A 21,257-nucleotide genomic window follows, 5' to 3' on the forward strand; every position below is an offset into this window, starting at 1 on the left:
TGTGGAGCCGAGTTCAGGCCTGAAGGCGGGCCCTGTCAGGCTGTGACTGTGAGATACAGGTCGAACCCTGGCTGGCCCTGTCTGACTGTCGCTGTGACAGGTCATAGTACTAATTATGTGCACATTACCCCACCAAAATGCAGCTGGCCCATACGGGGATCGAACCCACGACCTTGGCGTTATTAGCACCACGCTCTAACCAACTGAGCTAACCGCCCTTGTTGTTTGATCTTGCCACTCCAACTCTATCAGCATGGGAACTGATGTCAATGACAGTGTGAGGAGTTATGTGTAAAAGGGTGCCACGACTCAGCTCAAGAAGTGCTACTGCATCAATACAACTTGACAGATGATGGATACTATCTGGCAAACGTTTGACTGCTCAACTCTCCACTGGGAATGCTGATCCGAATTACATTCAGTTCTCTGAACCTGTGACTTAAATCCCTTCATGATGCTCTGTTTCTTTCGGCCAGGAAGGTGATGCTTTCGGAGCTCCTAAAAAGTTACGCAAAGCTTTGGCAGTATGCATGCATCTGGACTGGAACACAATTAAGTGTCATGTCTGAAAAAGAGCTGCTGACAAAAGTCTATCAAAATGCTACAGTGTCCGTGGAGCTGATTGGCAAGCAATAGCAAGAGGTTGAGCAGCAAAAACGCTGTACTTCATTGTGAGGTAGAATTGAGTTAGCACACTCTACCTTCTGAATGCTGCACCCAGAAAACAGTGTCTAAAAGCACCTGCCCTTTAGCACATAGGAGGAAAAGAAGCCACAGGCCCTGATGAGATTTGAACTCATGAACCCTGGTTTACAAGACCAGTGCTCCAACCCCTGTGCTACAGAGCCAGACGTGCTGCACATCTCATGTTGCCTTTTTCAAACGTATTTGTTCATTGTTGTTCTTTGCCTTTCAACAGGGTGATACAATTCGCATTTTTCGGATCTTTCGTCACACCCAACCCATTCCATAAGGGCATAGGTAGCTATGACATATGGTGCCATATTGCCCAGTATATGGCCGGATACACTGGCAAAACAGTGACTTGCTCAGGGAACTGAAACCCGAGTGCGTTGTAGCGCCTGCAAACTTCTGCTGCTTCAATAAATTATCTTCATTTGGTTTGTCTTGCCAAAACTAGTCACACAAGTTACGCCTTTGGGAGCTGTGAAGTAAGGAAACTTCAAATAGGCCCTCTCCTGCTTAAAAGGATTATGTCATGTCATTTGCAAAACTGCATGCATCTGCATAGTCCTTTGCTTGCAATACGGGACATAGTTTTCAAGACGCCACTTTCTGAATCACTAGAAGGTGGTCGTAGCTTTAGCAGTAAGTAAGTAAGGATCCAGACTGCATGCGGTCTGGCCAGAGATGCTGACAACACGGACTAAGGTGCTGCACTCTCTGTGACACTGATGACAAGCAACCGCAAGAGTCTAAGCAGGAAAAAATGCTGTATGCCTTTATGCTAGAAACAAGGTGGAAAATTTCTTTGAAAGTGCAGGACTAAAATCCATCTGACTATGGGTGTTGGGACAGCTGAAGCACATTCACTTCTCGCAAGAAGCCCAAGGATTCAAACCCACAACCTGCAGTCTACAAAACCAGCACCTTAACCACTCTGCTAACAAGCCTCAAGATGGCACATTTCACCACAGCTTTCTTGAAGAAAGAATTTCTTCATCAGTCATTCCCTTTTTTTTTTTTTCCGACTGTTAACACAGTAATTGAATAGGCTCTACTCGGCTCACTCTTCTGCAATGCACTCCCCAAAATGAAGGGAAGGCATGACCGTGGGGGGACAGTTTGTGACTAGGCCAGTGTAACCAGTCATTCTGCAAGTTCTTAAGAGGAAAAGTGGAGCAGCAGAAAAAAAGTTACCCAGATGTCAGGACAGCAGACAGCACTTGAAATGAATACGAATGGAAATCAGAATTGAGCACAGTCATTCTGGAGCTGTGAGGCAAGACAGAGGTCAGACCTTAAGCCGAGTTGCTTCCAGACATGAGGGTGACAGGCAGAGTTTCACAGGTCTGTGGAGCCGAGTTCAGGCCTGAAGGCGGGCCCTGTCAGGCTGTGACTGTGAGATACAGGTCGAACCCTGGCTGGCCCTGTCTGACTGTCGCTGTGACAGGTCATAGTACTAATTATGTGCACATTACCCCACCAAAATGCAGCTGGCCCGTACGGGGATAGAACCCACAACCTTGGCGTTATTAGCACCACGCTCTATCCAACTGAACAAACCTGCCTTGTTGTTTGATCCTGCCACTCCAACTCTATCAGCATGGTAACTGATGTCAATGACAGTGTGAGGAATTATGTGTAAAAGGGTGCCACGACTCAGCTCAAGAAGTGCTACTGCATCAATACAACTTGAAAGATGATGGATACTATCTAGCAAACGTTTGACTGCTCAACTCTCCACTGGGAATGCTGATCCGAATTACATTCAGTTCTCTGAACCTGTGACTTAAATCCCTTCATGATGCTCTGTTTCTTTCGGCCAGGAAGGTGATGCTTTCGGATCTCCTAAAAAGTTACGCAAAGCTTTGGCAGTATGCATGCATCTGGACTGGAACACAATTAAGTGTCATGTCTGAAAACGAGCTGCTGACAAAAGTCTATCAAAATGCTACAGTGCCCGTGGAGCTGATTGGCAAGCAATAGCAAGAGGTTGAGCAGCAAAAACGCTGTACTTCATTGTGAGGTAGAATTGAGTTAGCACACTCTACCTTCTGAATGCTGCACCCAGAAAACAGTGTCTAAAAGCACCTGCCCTTTAGCACATAGGAGGAAAAGAAGCCACAGGCCCTGATGAGATTTGAACTCATGACCCCTGGTTTACAAGACCAGTGCTCTAACCCCTGAGCTACAGAGCCAGACGTGCCACACATCTCATGTTGCCTTTTTCAAACGTATTTGTTCATTGTTGTTCTTTGCCTTTCAACAGGGTGATACAATTCGCATTTTTCGGATCTTTCGTCACACCCAACCCATTCCATAAGGGCATAGGTAGCTATGACATATGGTGCCATATTGCCCAGTATATGGCCGGATACACTGGCAAAACAGTGACTTGCTCAGGGAACTGAAACCCGAGTGCGTTGTAGCGTCTGCAAACTTTTGCTGCTTCAATAAATTATCTTCATTTGGTTTGTCTTGCCAAAACTAGTCACACAAGTTACGCCTTTGGGAGCTGTGAAGTAAGGAAACTTCAAATAGGCCCTCTCCTGCTTAAAAGGATTATGTCATGTCATTTGCAAAACTGCATGCATCTGCATAGTCCTTTGCTTGCAATACGGGACATAGTTTTCAAGACGCCACTTTCTGAATCACTAGAAGGTGGTCGTAGCTTTAGCAGTAAGTAAGGATCCAGACTGCATGCGGTCTGGCCAGAGATGCTGACAACACGGACTAAGGTGCTGCACTCTCTGTGACACTGATGACAAGCAACCGCAAGAGTCTAAGCAGGAAAAAATGCTGTATGCCTTTATGCTAGAAACAAGGTGGAAAATTTCTTTGAAAGTGCAGGACTAAAATCCATCGGACTATGGGTGTTAGGACAGCTGAAGCACATTCACTTCTTGCAAGAAGCCCAAGGATTCAAACCCACAACCTGCAGTCTACAAAACCAGCACCTTAACACCTATGCAAGCAAGCCTCAAGATGGCACAGTTCACCACAGCTTTCTTTAAGAAAGAATTTCCTCATCAGTCATTCCCTGTCTTTTTTTTTCTACTGTTAGAGTAATTGAATAGGCTCTACTCGGCTCACTCTTCTGCAATGCATTCCCCAAAATGAAGGCTAGGCATGACCGTGGGGGGACAGTTTGTGACTAGGCCAGTGTAACCAGGCATTCTGCAAGTTCTTAAGAGGAAAAGTGGAGCAGCAGAAAAAAAGTTACCCAGATGTCAGCACAGCAGACAGCACTTGAAATGAATACGAATGGAAATCAGAATTGAGCACAGTCATTCTGGAGCTGTGAGGCAAGACAGAGGTCAGACCTTAAGCCGAGTTGCTTCCAGACATGAGGGTAACAGGCAGAGTTTCACAGGTCTGTGGAGCCGAGTTCAGGCCTGAAGGCGGGCCCTGTCAGGCTGTGACTGTGAGATACAGGTCGAACCCTGGCTGGCCCTGTCTGACTGTCGCTGTGACAGGTCATAGTACTAATTATGTGCACATTACCCCACCAAAATGCAGCTGGCCCGTACGGGGATCGAACCCACGACCTTGGCGTTATTAGCACCACGCTCTAACCAACTGAGCTAACCTGCCTTGTTGTTTGATCCTGCCACTCCAACTCTATCAGCATGGGAACTGATGTCAATGACAGTGTGAGGAGTTATGTGTAAAAGGGTGCCACGACTCAGCTCAAGAAGTGCTACTGCATCAATACAACTTGACAGATGATGGATACTATCTGGCAAACGTTTGACTGCTCAACTCTCCACTGGGAATGCTGATCCGAATTACATTCAGTTCTCTGAACCTGTGACTTAAATCCCTTCATGATGCTCTGTTTCTTTCGGCCAGGAAGGTGATGCTTTCAGATCTCCTAAAAAGTTACGCAAAGCTTTGGCAGTATGCATGCATCTGGACTGGAACACAATTAAGTGTCATGTCTGAAAAAGAGCTGCTGACAAAAGTCTATCAAAATGCTACAGTGTCCGTGGAGCTGATTGGCAAGCAATAGCAAGAGGTTGAGCAGCAAAAACACTGTACTTCATTGTGAGGTAGAATTGAGTTAGCACACTCTACCTTCTGAATGCTGCACCCAGAAAACAGTGTCTAAAAGCACCTGCCCTTTAGCACATAGGAGGAAAAGAAGCCAGAGGCCCTAATGAGATTTGAACTCATGACCCCTGGTTTACAGAACCAGTGCTCTAACCCCTGAGCTACAGAGCCAGACATGCCACACATCTCATGTTGCCTTTTTCAAACGTATTTGTTCATTGTTGTTCTTTGCCTTTCAACAGGGTGATACAATTCGCATTTTTCGGATCTTTCGTCACACCCAACCCATTCCATAAGGGCATAGGTAGCTATGACATATGGTGCCATATTGCCCAGTATATGGCCGGATACACTGGCAAAACAGTGACTTGCTCAGGGAACTGAAACCCGAGTGCGTTGTAGCGTCTGCAAACTTTTGCTGCTTCAATAAATTATCTTCATTTGGTTTGTCTTGCCAAAACTAGTCACACAAGTTACGCCTTTGGGAGCTGTGAAGTAAGGAAACTTCAAATAGGCCCTCTCCTGCTTAAAAGGATTATGTCATGTCATTTGCAAAACTGCATGCATCTGCATAGTCCTTTGCTTGCAATACGGGACATAGTTTTCAAGACGCCACTTTCTGAATCACTAGAAGGTGGTCGTAGCTTTAGCAGTAAGTAAGTAAGGATCCAGACTGCATGCGGTCTGGCCAGAGATGCTGACAACACGGACTAAGGTGCTGCACTCTCTGTGACACTGATGACAAGCAACCGCAAGAGTCTAAGCAGGAAAAAATGCTGTATGCCTTTATGCTAGAAACAAGGTGGAAAATTTCTTTGAAAGTGCAGGACTAAAATCCATCGGACTATGGGTGTTAGGACAGCTGAAGCACATTCACTTCTTGCAAGAAGCCCAAGGATTCAAACCCACAACCTGCAGTCTACAAAACCAGCACCTTAACACCTATGCTAGCAAGCCTCAAGATGGCACAGTTCACCACAGCTTTCTTTAAGAAAGAATTTCCTCATCAGTCATTCCCTGTCTTTTTTTTTTCTACTGTTAGAGTAATTGAATAGGCTCTACTCGGCTCACTCTTCTGCAATGCATTCCCCAAAATGAAGGCTAGGCATGACCGTGGGGAGACAGTTTGTGACTAGGCCAGTGTAACCAGGCATTCTGCAAGTTCTTAAGAGGAAAAGTGGAGCAGCAGAAAAAAAGTTACCCAGATGTCAGCACAGCAGACAGCACTTGAAATGAATACGAATGGAAATCAGAACTGAGCACAGTCATTCTGGAGCTGTGAGGCAAGACAGAGGTCAGACCTTAAGCCGAGTTGCTTCCAGACATGAGGGTAACAGGCAGAGTTTCACAGGTCTGTGGAGCCGAGTTCAGGCCTGAAGGCGGGCCCTGTCAGGCTGTGACTGTGAGATACAGGTCGAACCCTGGCTGGCCCTGTCTGACTGTCGCTGTGACAGGTCATAGTACTAATTATGTGCACATTACCCCACCAAAATGCAGCTGGCCCGTACGGGGATCGAACCCACGACCTTGGCGTTATTAGCACCAAACTCTAACCAACTGAGCTAACCGGCCTTGTTGTTTGATCCTGCCACTCCAACTCTATCAGCATGGGAACTGATGTCAATGACAGTGTGAGGAGTTATGTGTAAAAGGGTGCCACGACTCAGCTCAAGAAGTGCTACTGCATCAATACAACTTGACAGATGATGGATACTATCTGGCAAACGTTTGACTGCTCAACTCTCCACTGGGAATGCTGATCCGAATTACATTCAGTTCTCTGAACCTGTGACTTAAATCCCTTCATGATGCTCTGTTTCTTTCGGCCAGGAAGGTGATGCTTTCGGATCTCCTAAAAAGTTACGCAAAGCTTTGGCAGTATGCATGCATCTGGACTGGAACACAATTAAGTGTCATGTCTGAAAAAGAGCTGCTGACAAAAGTCTATCAAAATGCTACAGTGTCCGTGGAGCTGATTGGCAAGCAATAGCAAGAGGTTGAGCAGCAAAAACGCTGTACTTCATTGTGAGGTAGAATTGAGTTAGCACACTCTACCTTCTGAATGCTGCACCCAGAAAACAGTGTCTAAAAGCACCTGCCCTTTAGCACATAGGAGGAAAAGAAGCCAGAGGCCCTAATGAGATTTGAACTCATGACCCCTGGTTTACAGAACCAGTGCTCTAACCCCTGAGCTACAGAGCCAGACATGCCACACATCTCATGTTGCCTTTTTCAAACGTATTTGTTCATTGTTGTTCTTTGCCTTTCAACAGGGTGATACAATTCGCATTTTTCGGATCTTTCGTCACACCCAACCCATTCCATAAGGGCATAGGTAGCTATGACATATGGTGCCATATTGCCCAGTATATGGCCGGATACACTGGCAAAACAGTGACTTGCTCAGGGAACTGAAACCCGAGTGTGTTGTAGCGTCTGCAAACTTTTGCTGCTTCAATAAATTATCTTCATTTGGTTTGTCTTGCCAAAACTAGTCACACAAGTTACGCCTTTGGGAGCTGTGAAGTAAGGAAACTTCAAATAGGCCCTCTCCTGCTTAAAAGGATTATGTCATGTCATTTGCAAAACTGCATGCATCTGCATAGTCCTTTGCTTGCAATACGGGACATAGTTTTCAAGACGCCACTTTCTGAATCACTAGAAGGTGGTCGTAGCTTTAGCAGTAAGTAAGTAAGGATCCAGACTGCATGCGGTCTGGCCAGAGATGCTGACAACACGGACTAAGGTGCTGCACTCTCTGTGACACTGATGACAAGCAACCGCAAGAGTCTAAGCAGGAAAAAATGCTGTATGCCTTTATGCTAGAAACAAGGTGGAAAATTTCTTTGAAAGTGCAGGACTAAAATCCATCTGACTATGGGTGTTAGGACAGCTGAAGCACATTCACTTCTTGCAAGAAGCCCAAGGATTCAAACCCACAACCTGCAGTCTACAAAACCAGCACCTTAACACCTATGCTAGCAAGCCTCAAGATGGCACAGTTCACCACAGCTTTCTTTAAGAAAGAATTTCCTCATCAGTCATTCCCTGTCTTTTTTTTTTCTACTGTTAGAGTAATTGAATAGCCTCTACTCGGCTCACTCTTCTGCAATGCATTCCCCAAAATGAAGGCTAGGCATGACCGTGGGGGGACAGTTTGTGACTAGGCCAGTGTAACCAGGCATTCTGCAAGTTCTTAAGAGGAAAAGTGGAGCAGCAGAAAAAAAGTTACCCAGATGTCAGCACAGCAGACAGCACTTGAAATGAATACGAATGGAAATCAGAACTGAGCACAGTCATTCTGGAGCTGTGAGGCAAGACAGAGGTCAGACCTTAAGCTCAACTCTCCACTGGGAATGCTGATCCGAATTACATTCAGTTCTCTGAACCTGTGACTTAAATCCCTTCATGATGCTCTGTTTCTTTCGGCCAGGAAGGTGATGCTTTCGGATCTCCTAAAAAGTTACACAAAGCTTTGGCAGTTTGCATGCATCTGGACTAGAACACAATTAAGTCTCATGTCTGAAAAAGAGCTGCTGACAAAAGTCTATCAAAATGCTACAGTTTCCGTGGAGTTGATTGGCAAGCAATAGCAAGAGGTTGAGCAGCAAAAACGCTGTACTTCATTGTGAGGTAGAATTGAGTTAGCACACTCTACCTTCTGAATGCTGCACCCAGAAAACAGTGTCTAAAAGCAACTGCCCTTTAGCACATAGGAGGAAAAGAAGCCATAGGCCCTAATGAGATTTGAACTCATGACCCCTGGTTTACAAGACCAGTGCTCTAACCCCTGAGCTACAGAGCCAAACATACCACCCATCTCATGTGGCCTTTTTTAAACGTATTTGCTCATTGTTGTTCTTAGCCTTTCAACAGGGTGTTACAATTTGCATTTTTTGGATCTTTCATTACACCCAACCCATTCCATAAGGGCATAGGTAGCTATGACATATGGTGCCATATTGCCCAGTATATGGCCGGATACACTGGCAAAACAGTGACTTGCTCAGGGAACTGAAACCCGAGTGCGTTGTAGCGTCTGCAAACTTTTGCTGCTTCAATAAATTATCTTCATTTGGTTTGTCTTGTCTAAACTAGTCACACAAGTTACGCCTTTAGGAGCTGTGAAGGAAGGAAACTTTAAATAGGCCCTCTCCTCGTTAAAAGGATTATGTCATGTCATTTACAAAACTGCATGCATCTGCATAGTTTTTTGCTTGCAATACGGGACATAGTTTTCAAGACGTCACTTTCTGAATCACTAGAAGGTGGTCGTAGCTTTAGCAGTAAGTAAGTAAGGATCCAGACTGCATGCGGTCTGGCCAGAGATGCTGACAACACGGACTAAGGTGCTGCACTCTCTGTGACACTGATGACAAGCAACCGCAAGAGTCTAAGCAGGAAAAAATGCTATATGTCTTTATACTAGAAACAAGGTGGAAAATTTCTTTGAAAGTGCAGGACTAAAATCCATCTGACCATGGGTGTTGGGACAGTTGAAGCACATTCACTTTTAGCAGGAAGCCCAACAATTCAAACCCACAGCCTGCAGTCTACAAAACCAGCAACTTAACCACTATGCTAGCAAACCTCAAGATGGCACTGGTCACCACAGCTTTCTTTAAGAATGAATTTCTTCATCAGTCATTCCCTGTTTTTTTTTTTTCTACTGTTAGAGTAATTGAATAGGCTCTACTCGGCTCACTCTTCTGCAATGCATTCCCCAAAATGAAGGCTAGGTATGACCGTGGGGGGACAGTTTGTGACTAGGCCAGTGTAACCAGTCATTCTGCAAGTTCTTAAGAGGAAAAGCGGAGCAGCAGAAAAAAAGTTACCCAGATGTCAGGACAGCAGACAGCACTTGAAATGAATACGAATGGAAATCAGAATTGAGCACAGTCATTCTGGAGGTGTTAGGCAAGACAGAGGTCAGACCTTAAGCTCAACTCTCCACTGGGAATGCTGATCCGAATTACATTCAGTTCTCTGAACCTGTGACTTAAATTCCTTCATGATGCTCTGTTTCTTTTGGCCAGGAAGGTGATGCTTTCGGATCTCCTAAAAAGTTACGCAAAGCTTTGGCAGTATGCATGCATCTGGATTGGAACACAATTAAGTGTCATGTCTGAAAAAGAGCTGCTGACAAAAGTCTATCACAATGCTACAGTGTCCGTGGAGTTGATTGGCAAGCAATAGCAAGAGGTTGAGCAGCAAAAATGCTGTACTTCATTATGAGGTAGAATTGAGTTAGCACACTCTACCTTCTGAATGCTGCACCCAGAAAACAGTGTCTAAAAGCACCTGCCCTTTAGCACATAGGAAGAAAAGAAGCCTGAGGCCCTAATGAGATTCAAACCCATGCCCACTAGTTTACAAGACCAGTGCTTTAACCCCTGAGCTACAGAGCCAAATGTGCTACACATCTCATGTTGCCTTTTTTAAACATATTTATTCATTGTTGTTCTTTGCCTTTCAAAAGGGTGATACAATTTGCATTTTTCGGATCTTTCGTCACACCCAACCCATTCCATAAGGGCATAGGTAGCTATGACATATGGTGCCATATTGCCCAGTATATGGCCGGATACACTGGCAAAACAGTGACTTGCTCAGGGAACTGAAACCCGAGTGCGTTGTAGCGTCTGCAAACTTTTGCTGCTTCAATAAATTATCTTCATTTGGTTTGTCTTGCCAAAACTAGTCACACAAGTTACGCCTTTGGGAGCTGTGAAGTAAGGAAACTTTAAATAGGCCCTCTCCTGGTTAAAAGGATTATGTCATGTCATTTGCAAAACTGCATGCATCTGCATAGTTTTTTGCTTGCAATACGGGACATAGTTTTCAAGACGTCACTTTCTGAATCACTAGAAGGTGGTCGTAGTATTAGCAGTAAGTAAGTAAGGATCCAGACTGCATGCGGTCTGGCCAGAGATGCTGACAACACGGACTAAGGTGCTGCACTCTCTGTGACACTGATGACAAGCAACCGCATGAGTCTAAGCAGGAAAAAATGCTATATGTCTTTATGCTAGAAACAAGGTGGAAAATTTCTTTGAAAGTGCAGGACTAAAATCCATCTGACTATGGGTGTTGGGACAGCTGAAGCACATTCACTTCTAGCAAGTAGTCCAACAATTCAAACCCACAACCTGCAGTCTACAAAACCAGCACCTTAACCACTATGCTAGCAAGCCTCAAGAAGGCACTGTTCACCACAGCTTTCTTGAAGAAAGAATTTCTTCATCAGTCATTCCCTTTTTTTTTTTTTCCGACTGTTAACACAGTAATTGAATAGGCTCTACTCGGCTCACTCTTCTGCAATGCACTCCCCAAAATGAAGGGAAGGCATGACCGTGGGGGGACAGTTTGTGACTAGGCCAGTGTAACCAGTCATTCTGCAAGTTCTTAAGAGGAAAAGCGGAGCAGCAGAAAAAAAGTTACCCAGATGTCAGGACAGCAGACAGCACTTGAAATGAATACGAATGGAAATCAGAATTGAGCACAGTCATTCTGGAGCTGTGAGGCAAGACAGAGGTCAGACCTTAAGCTCAACTCTCCACTGGAAATGCTGATCCGAATTACATTCATTTCTCTGAACCTGTGACTTAAATTCCTTCATGATGCTCTGTTTCTTTCGGCCAGGAAGGTGATGTTTTTGGATCTCCTAAAAAGTTACGCAAAGCTTTGGCAGTATGCATACATCTAGACTGGAACACAATTAAGTGTCATGTCTGAAAAAGAGCTGCTGACAAAAGTCTATCAAAATGCTACATTGTCCGTGGAGTTGATTGGCAAGCAATAGCAAGAGGTTGAGCAGCAAAAATGTTGTACTTCATTGTGAGGTAGAATTGAGTTAGCACACTCTACCTTCTGAATGCTGCACCCAGAAAACAGTGTCTAAAAGCACCTGCCCTTTAGCACATAGGAGGAAAAGAAGCCATAGGCCCTGTTGAGATTTGTACTCATGACCCTTGGTTTACAAGACCAGTGTGCTAACCCCTGAGCTACAGAGCCAGACGTGCCACCCATCTCATGTTGTCTTTTTTAAACGTATTTGCTCATTGTTGTTCTTTGCCTTTCAACAGGGTGATACAATTTGCATTTTTTGGATCTTTCGTCACACCCAACCCATTCAATTAGGGCATAGGTAGCTATGACATATGGTGCCATATTGCCCAGTATATGGCCGCTACACTGGCAAAACAGTGACTTGCTCAGGGAACTGAACCCCGAGTGTGTTGTAGCATCTGCAAACCTTTGCTGCTTCAATAAATTATCTTCATTTGGTTTGTCTTGCCAAAACTAGTCACACAAGTTACGCCTTTGGGAGCTGTGAAGTAAGGAAACTTTAATTATACCATGACCCCCCCAAAACGTGCACACTGATTGGCCAGCGTGCCCGTTGTAAATCGAGTTATACTAATGGAAAAAGGTCCGGTCGCCCTCATTTAACATAGCGAGACACTAAAAAAAAGCAACGGAGATCTTGCTTTCTCCGTTGCTTTTGCCCACAGCTCTGATGTACTGCGCAGGCGCGCAGTACATCAGAACTGCCGCGGATGCCAGACATCTGCAGAAGGGCAGTAAACAGGCATTATACTATACCATTATTTAAGAAAAGTAATAGTTTCTTTTCTTAAATAATGTCATATATAGCAATAACACTTCTGGGTGTGGGTAATGCTAAATTTCCCCACGGTTGGCTTTGTTTGGTCCCTCGGGCTTTGCCCTCGGGACCAAACCACGCCAACCGTGGGTAAATTTAGCATTACCCACACCCAGGCGTGGGTTATTGCTATAATAGGCCCTCTCCTGGTTAAAAGGATTATGTCATGTCATTTGCAAAACCAACAATTCAAACCCACAACCTGCAGTCTACAAAACAAGCGCCTTAACCACTATGCTAGCAAGCCTCAAGATGGCACTGTTCACCACAGCTTTCTTTAAATGACCACTACGTGCTTCTTTGATTGTTTTCTCATTTCCTAGTTCCTATTTTCCCCCATCTTTTCAATGTATCGCTCAGTTATACCCCTTCTTCTTTCAGAATTCACGATATTAACAATTTTTTCGTTGGCCGTTCTTACTGCTCCGGTATTCTGAGCCATCTTGAAGCATAAAACAGTCTCGCAGAGCTCTAGAGAATGTATGGGTGCTCGATCCATTTGCTAATAATGCCCTTTAATGTTTTTCTTTTTTTTTCTCAATTGCTGCCGAAGACTGCCCAGGAAAGACCTCCTTGAAGTCCTTTCGCCCTGTGAACGCCCCCATAAATTAACTATGCATGAGATGTTTTAATTATTCTTCCTGCAGCCAATAAAAATGCGATGCTCAGTGACTTTGCGAACTACCCTATTCAGTGCAGTTGCTGGATGCCTCTGTTTTGTTGAGGGATTACTACCATACCTCCTTGTACCACAAGTTTTCCAATGCCGATTTTTGTTTTACATTAGGTATGTGTCTAATTCAGATCTCCATTATGTTTTTTTCCCCATAAATATGCTATGCTATGCTCATTACTGTTTTTTTATGTGTTGAGTAAGTAACCTTCCCTAACGTGATTGCGTTAAATTTTCTTTGCTGATAATGGTTTTTAATGGCTATTGAGAGTTCCGTCCGAGCAGACTTTAATAATTGGGTAAAGGAGTTTTTTTTTTGTTCTTGCACATGTGTGAAGCTTGTGTGTCTTAGTATAAACAAACAGGACAAGCTAAAACTAGTCAGACATATGGTTACATTTTAAAGGTTGCTCATATAAACTTAGTTGCTCAGATCTCACAATTTGTGTTTGCGTGCACTAGTGGAGAGATGTGTACAACTGAAACGTATGCCACTGTTTTGTGTCTGAAGTCCGTAGTCATTCCCCAGCAAACCATTTCTGTGCAGACCTAACTTGTAAGGCAAAAGTCTAGACCCTTTCAAAAAATCTATATTCTCTTGTCACTGACGCCAGGAGTGACTGTTCGGCTGCCGTGAACCTCACACTGTAATAAACATGAGGTGTCGTTATTTTAAGCATGGTTAAAAAACACTTTCACTACTTAGCCAGTGTAAACTAAGGAAATAAGAAATTTAAAGGCAACAGAAGAGAGTGTGTGGGTTTCTGTTTGTCTCAGAGTGTGAGTGTATGCGTGCATGAGAGTTCGAGTGAGATTGGTGGAGCAGTTAGTGGTTTTGCTAATTAAGGAGTATGACAGTGATGTGTGAATTAGAAAAAGAAGTTAAGTATGTGCGTGTGTGTTTGTATCCGTTTCTGTCTGCGAGTGTAACCATGTTTGCGTGAGTGAAACTAGTGTGTTTCTGAGTATATATGTATGCGTGAATGACAGCATGTTGTGTATCCCTGCTTTGGAAGGGTGAAGAGTGTCAGCGATCGTTCTGAGGCAGATACAGTAGAAGTAAACAGGGGTTTGTATTGTTCGGAACTTCTTAGCTAAAAATATCATTATGAGAGTCATAGAAGAAGACAGAGCCTACAAAATATTTCCTAATTATCTTGCATTTTACTTAGGTTCATATATCAGCACTAGGCTAGCTGCTGTTGTGAGCTATTTTAATCCAAATCAGTTACACCATGTGAGAATCAACCCCTGCACCTTGTGCTTAAAAGGTAAGCACCTTAATCATTATGCCAACCTCCCACTAATATATACAGTTCCTGTATGACCTCATAGTATGTATTGCTTGCTACTTCTTGACACCAGGAAGTAGTTTGATGCAGATTTTTGTTGAAGAGCTTTACTAAAATGGTTTACCCATGGATGTCTAAAAGGTCAGTCTGGTTTCTCAGTGTTACATAATACCACCCAAATTTCCAGTTCTTAGAATGTGACTGCAGTTTCCATGATTTTTTTTTTTTGTCTCACAGAGTGCTTCTTTTAACTCTATGGTTGTGTGACCATGGAGTTAGTAAAATTAATAATACTGGTAGAAGTGGGCCTACTGTATCTTGATCCTGTGCAAGAATATTTTTAAGTTGCAGCACAGCATTATTTTAGGAAATGTGTGTTGTCTGGTTATAAAACATTTTTGACTTTGACTATTCATTGTGAAAACAAGCGAATTAATTAAAAAATCCATTTCAAGTAATTTTCAAAGGAATTTGAATCCCTTTATTTTGCTTATTCATTTAGCATAATGACATCACTACTGATAAACTCGAGCACTGCTGTAACAATATTATAGATTACAAATGATTTTATCAGCCTTTTCACTGCTATTAGTAAATATATCTGTGTATTAATAGCTTACATTCGCTACATTAGAAATAATGATACTGCACATTTGTTTACCATTTGATGCCATATTTTCACCGTGTTATTTGAATATTGGTTTATTTGTTTACTCATTTATTTGCTTTGGCATATGTAGTCACTTCTTGAAAATTATGAAGATATATATGGCTAATATTTTAAGATGATGACTTTACTGGTGCGATCATATGATCTAATGTAGTGTAATTATACAATTTAGCATTGAATATGCACCATAGAAGCGTTTGGCAGAAAAAGTTGCTCCCACCTCAGATGTAATAAATGGTACTTCTCTTGAGACAGATATGTTTATAAGAGACCAAGGTACTTAGATGAATAACTTTGTCTCATTTCTTCATCATGTTTTTGCTATAGTAAGGCAATCCTTCGATCTGGCACCCATTTAATTTCCAAAGGAATATCTTTGTCTGTCACCCAGCAAGTTTGCTATATCTATGGCATTTGTATATGTCATGTCCTTGATCACCATTTCTGAACAGATCTGGGTACGTCCTTTGAGGCTGCGGACATATGTGAAAAAGGCCTTATGATTATCTCCAGTAGATGTGGTCAACTGGGACTCTACATTTGCTTTAGACGATTTCAATAGTGCTCTTATTTGCTTGTTCAGCTTAATGAGACATTGCTTCCAGTTGGGCACTTGCTCCTTGGCCTTGAACAGCAATTTTTTTTTCCTTTTGTTATAGAGTTTATTTAGTCCTGTCGGTTATTCCTGATTCCATGCATCTTTATAAATGCTCGTATAGTGCTTTGGTGTAGTTCTGGATGTTGGTGCCAGTTCCTGCAGAGGGTGAGGGGACTATGAAGCTGTTTATACCATCCCTCACGAAGCTGTAATTACCTTTGGAGAAGCTTTTTTTTATGTCTGATCCTAGCTAAAGTGGGGTTATGGAAGTGGTGACTTCGAAAGTGAACACTTTATGGTTTGATCTTACCAGGGAGGATGGTACTATAGGGATGCTGCAATGGTCACTCAAGTTGGTTAATACCAAGTCAAAGATATTATCTCCTCTTGTGGGGGTACTGACTAGTTGTTCAAAGGCATTTGCATTCACAAAATCGAGGGATGTTTGGGCATTTTGTGTTGTGGTATGAGTAGTTTTTCCAATCTGTTCCAATCTATGTTTTGAGAAGTTAAAGTCACCCAGGATCAGGGTAAAGGGTAGAATCTTGATAGATTCAAACATGTGCAAATAGGCAGAATCAGCATCTTGAGTCAGATTTTAGGGCTGGTAGCTAGCTATGATTTGAATAGGGTTCTTGTCAATGGATAACTGCACCTGGAGTGTTTCCTGTGCGTCATACTGTTTCACCAGCCAGAAGGTGTGTATGTCTTTAATGTATATTGAAACTCCACCTCCTTTGGCTTTACTGCCCACTGCTTGGGGTCTGAACATATGATAGCATGAGTAACCAAGTAAGGCTGGGGTGCTCTGCATAGCTTTGAACTAGGTTTCTGTGACTGCACAGATGTCACCATTTTCCAGGGTTAAGAATGTGTGCAATGAGTGCAGTTTCATGTTTAGACTCCTAGCATTTAGCAACATGACCTTGATTTGTGTTTGGTTGAATTTTTGTTGGTTTTAACATCACTTTTCCTATAAAAGGCACTATGAGGGAGGTAAGAGCCTTTGCCTGAAGCCCAGGTGAGACAGATGCAGGCCATCTCTGGCAAAGCATCGTGGTCTGTCGATCATATCTTCCCAGGTTGTCAGGTACTGGGTCCCCCTGGAATGACACCAGAAACTAATCCAATTGTTAGTCAATCACTTTCTGTTTGTATTGAGGCATCATTCTGGGTGACTGCAGAATGCTGCTTAAGGCTAGGGACATACCTGCCGGAGACACATGATCAGCGAGCTCAATCATATCTCTTCATATAGTCCAAAGAGGTATGTCTCAAGTCATTTTTAGTACAAATTAACAGTTCTTTATATTTGGGATCATAGGAAGTTACTTGCCTATTGTCCCATAGGCAAGAATTTATCACATGTTCTGACAAGTCCGCACCCAATGGCCCTGGTCAGCAGGGACAGAGGTGGAATCCCAGGGTGTATTTTCTGTTCCCCATCCCATTATCTCAGTTATCTCGGTTGTGCTTAAAAAGGGGTTAATGAGGCACTCTACTTTACATGAAGAGGGAGCCTATTCCACAGAAGGGGGGGGGGTCTGTGGCACACAAATCTGTCAGGCAAACAAGTCCTATTGATGTCAAAGACCAGGTTGAGATCACACATATGGTTTACCCGAGTGGAGCTTGACTTGCGTATATGCAGCAGTACCATCAAGGCAGGCTGGTCAGATTGCTTGGTATGCCAGACAGAGGTCACCTCTGAGGAGTCTGTATGAGACTAAGTAGAGGGACAGGGCTTTTAGCCCATCTGTATATGTTAGGTGTTTCAGGCCCTGAATTTTACTGGTCAGTAACCGCTGTGGTCTCCACAACTGCTGCATGTCCTTTGTGAGGTACATGCCGAAAGGGGCGTTGTACTCAATAATGGGTCTTATAAGGGAAGATTACAGGCGCATTATGACCTCCTTGTTCCTGCATGAGATACTCTTCCTAATAAGGAGGGCCATGTGGAAAGCTGTCCGTACAATGGAGGTCAAAAAGTCACTTTGCTGTCAAGCTGGTGACCAAGTTCCTCATGACTGACTGTGTACTTATCACCTTATAATCAATGTGCAAATGTGTGGGTACAATGATGCATTTTTGGGCATTCAGTTTGAGATCATGTTTCTAGCACCATAGGTTAGTACTAAGCTAACTGCCCTTGTGAGCCATTTTAAGCCTAGCCAATTATCCCTTGTGAGGACTCAAACGCTGCACCTTGTACTTGCCAGGCAAACACCTTAACCATTAGGCCACCCTCCCAACCCCAGTTTTTTGTTTGAGGAAGACCATCTAGGAAGATGTCGACATCACTAGGGGCATTGTTGACAGTGCGCAGCTTCCTGATATCTGCAAACTTGGTGAGCCATAGCCCAGTGGTTTTGGCCTGCATTTCAGAAAAGTATATTCCAACCACCACGGAAATGATCCCTGGGGTCCATCACTCATGATGAGTCAACTGCATGAGGTGGCTTCTCCTATTTTGAATATTTATTTATTTTATTTTACATTTCATACAACTTCTCTAAGTCAATTCAAAAATAGTCTAAAACTCCACTTCAAGTCACACTGGCTATGTCCTTGCTCAAACCCAGACTAGCTCTGTGCCTTTAACTAAAACATAAACAACTAGCTAAGATGATAAGTACTTTGTATACTGTGATAAAGAAATATGTATCCTGTCTAACTCTATGTCATTATACTGCCTACCATCCTTGCTAATATGTTATTAATGTTACATTTGTAGTAATCTCAGAAATAGTAATGGCAGTCTTGTACTTGTATGTAAATAGCCTATGTTTTTGTTAAGTTCTTTCAGCTCATTTACTGTACCTAATTATCAATGTAACTCTGTTGGAGCTTTTCTCCCCGGGCCTCCGCTGAAAAAGGACATGTATCCAGTCGGACCATCCCAGTTAAATGTAAAATAAATAAAATAAAATAAATAAATTTGTTAACTGGGAAAGTCCACTGCAAACATGTCCTTTTTCAGTGGAAGCCCGGGGAGCAAACCTCCATAGGTAATTGGCTAACAGTGCACAATAGATTTAAAAAATATACATGAAATAATTATAATTATGCTGGTAACTGAAAATACATCATATTCTGGATGATACATATTTAAACGTTTATGTACATACAGTTGAATAAAGAAGTCACAAATACAATAATGCATGGAATATTAACATCAGAAAAACAAAATGAAGGAAGGTAGCCAGCAGTGGCGGATCCAGGAATTTGCAAAGGGGGGGGGGGTGCGCATTCTGGTTAGTTGACTACCAGGTGAAAGCGGGAAAGTGGGACACTGGGTTTGGTGGCTGTGAAAAGATTACCTTAATAAGCTCTGACATCACGTGTGGAAAAACATCAATTTACATTCAGATGCACATGAATTTGCTGTGGATATGATAGTAGAAATAGGTAATTCCTGTGCAGCACACAACACATGTACAGGTAGTACAAGTATTTTCAGTGCATGCCTGGAAAAGATGATTGGTTGCCCATACCAAGTCACATCATTCTCCTTCAATGTCATACTGGGCATATGCACTGTTATAAACTTGGAAAGAAACCCTCTGAAATATGTTATTGTTATGAGACATAAAATATATACCACAGGCACAGATGTTGTGATAAATTAATTTAATGACTGTACCAAATAAATAAACTCATAAAACTTTCCTAAGCAGGCCATAATGTTTTTGGATTGTTTACTGTTCGTTCTATGATTTTAAGCACAATTAATTATCTTTTATTAATGTTTTCATAACAAAAGTCCTACTGTACCTTTGCTCTCCTTTCAACAAATTCTGGAGTGGGTGTGGGAGGGGGAGGCAATGCTGCTCTCCAGCAGTTCAAAAATGCCAAAGGAAACAGATGATCTGCTGTGGCAGCTCCTAATGGGAGCAGACAAATGAAAAAACCTGTGTGTGTGTGTGTGTGTGTGTGTGTGTGTGTGTGTGTGTGTGTGTGTGTGTGTGTGTATGTGTGTGATAAATTTATTTTTCCCCACAGAAAAAAGTTATGCTTTTTTTCAGTTTATTAAACCAGCAGAGCAAAATTGTTACATTTCCTTTGCATACATACTTAGGTATGTATACACACACATACACACACACACACACACACACACACACACACATATATATAAATAGTTTGGGCATGTGCAATAATGCCCTTCTAGCCTGCCAATACACCAAACAATCATTCCCATAATAAATACCCAAGCTATTTTTTTAAAATATTTAAACTAGTGCTTGCTTTAATATAATTTAGTTGTCTGTTTCATGCATCATCTCTCATTCCTATATAATCTTCTATGTAGACTCTCTGATGACTGTCTACTACACTTTGCTAGCCCCAAACATTCTCAGAGGTAGCCATTTCTAAATGCCCTATATACTTGAATAAGAGGTACAAGTTCAGATATTTTAGTCTTTCATCATAACTTAAATTTTCACATACATGAATGCCCTTGGTATATTTTAGCTGTACTCCAGTTTACTACTGCTTGTTCTCTTATAACGTTTTCATGTTGTTATTCCATATTGTAGTATGGGTTTAATGTAACCTGCAAATGATTTTATCAGTCTTTCATTTCCTAGACATTATAAATCTTTATATGCATCCTACAGTTTTATAATCATCATAACCATTTGGTATGATTAAAATACTTAAAACTGCATCTACACATACACCAAGGTCCTTGAATGAATCTACAGCATCAATCAAGGTGTGCTGTATTAAATATTTACCCTTCAATTTGTCTTTCAAATATCATTTATTTAGATTTTAATATATCTATCAACATATTATTCTCCTGCACCCAAATGGTACATTTAGTCAAGTGCTTTTGCTGACGTGCTCTACCTATAACAGATGTAAGCCTGCTTGCCTATTTTCAAGTCATCAGTATACAGACTGTAGAACACATCAGATGAAAAAGTTAGATCTGAAAGCTGCAAACTAAACAAGTAAGGGCCTAGGACAGAGCCCTGTCGTATGCCTTGACTGCAAACTAGCATTTCACGTGTTCAATTGCTGTATGATACTTGCCATTTGCTGTTTGGAAGATGTGCGGTCTTATTATCATTGTTTCTTCTACAAATTTTTATGTGTCGCATTCATAATACATTTCACCAAAAGCCACCGCTGCAGTTTTTATAAAATGTTAGTTCAATTAACAGGTTTACATTTTTAATTAAAAACAACAATAGCACTTTTATATGCATGTGTGTTACTTTCTCTCTGTATCTTGTGGAGCTTTTCTCCCCAGGCATCCACTAAAAAAGGATTTTCCACTCTGTTAATCTTTCTCAACCAACAAAAGTATAAAAAATAAAAAGAGCTTCAGCTTTCTATATGTTCTTTACACTGCAGTACATCACCTATAGTTTCTTGACAATCACTTCAGAACCCCACCTACAGTTCCAACCCATTCTACATATATGGACCACCCACCTTAATATTCTTCCTATATATACTCTACAACAACCCACTCCTTCCACTTTATAATCAGACTCTACTCTTCCATTTCTATTCTTACCTCACATTCTTACCCAATTTAGATATGCAGCTTTTGCCTTACCAATAGGTGAAAATTAAAAATACAAAAAAGTATAATTGACAACTTT

At 42.3% G+C, this 21,257-nt stretch overlaps 8 non-coding genes across 8 annotated transcripts; all 8 read right to left on the reverse strand.

Moving 5' to 3' along the window:
• Positions 1–144: 144 nt before the first annotated feature.
• TRNAI-AAU lies at positions 145–218 on the reverse strand. The gene has a single exon. It is a non-coding gene; the product is annotated as a tRNA-Ile (tRNA).
• A 2,591-nt stretch (positions 219–2,809) lies between these two features.
• On the reverse strand, positions 2,810–2,882 carry TRNAT-UGU. The gene has a single exon. It is a non-coding gene; the product is annotated as a tRNA-Thr (tRNA).
• A 1,322-nt stretch (positions 2,883–4,204) lies between these two features.
• On the reverse strand, positions 4,205–4,278 carry TRNAI-AAU. Its single transcript has one exon. It is a non-coding gene; the product is annotated as a tRNA-Ile (tRNA).
• A 557-nt stretch (positions 4,279–4,835) lies between these two features.
• TRNAT-UGU lies at positions 4,836–4,908 on the reverse strand. Its single transcript has one exon. It is a non-coding gene; the product is annotated as a tRNA-Thr (tRNA).
• Positions 4,909–6,235: 1,327 nt separating this feature from the next.
• TRNAI-AAU lies at positions 6,236–6,309 on the reverse strand. Its single transcript has one exon. It is a non-coding gene; the product is annotated as a tRNA-Ile (tRNA).
• A 557-nt stretch (positions 6,310–6,866) lies between these two features.
• On the reverse strand, positions 6,867–6,939 carry TRNAT-UGU. Its single transcript has one exon. It is a non-coding gene; the product is annotated as a tRNA-Thr (tRNA).
• Positions 6,940–8,469: 1,530 nt separating this feature from the next.
• On the reverse strand, positions 8,470–8,542 carry TRNAT-UGU. Its single transcript has one exon. It is a non-coding gene; the product is annotated as a tRNA-Thr (tRNA).
• A 1,530-nt stretch (positions 8,543–10,072) lies between these two features.
• On the reverse strand, positions 10,073–10,145 carry TRNAT-UGU. The gene has a single exon. It is a non-coding gene; the product is annotated as a tRNA-Thr (tRNA).
• Positions 10,146–21,257: the final 11,112 nt, after the last annotated feature.

The sequence above is a fragment of the Protopterus annectens genome, chromosome 1.part0, assembly GCF_019279795.1.
Source record: "Protopterus annectens isolate FY-2018-M chromosome 1.part0, PAN1.0, whole genome shotgun sequence".
Lineage (NCBI taxonomy): Eukaryota > Metazoa > Chordata > Ceratodontiformes > Protopteridae > Protopterus > Protopterus annectens.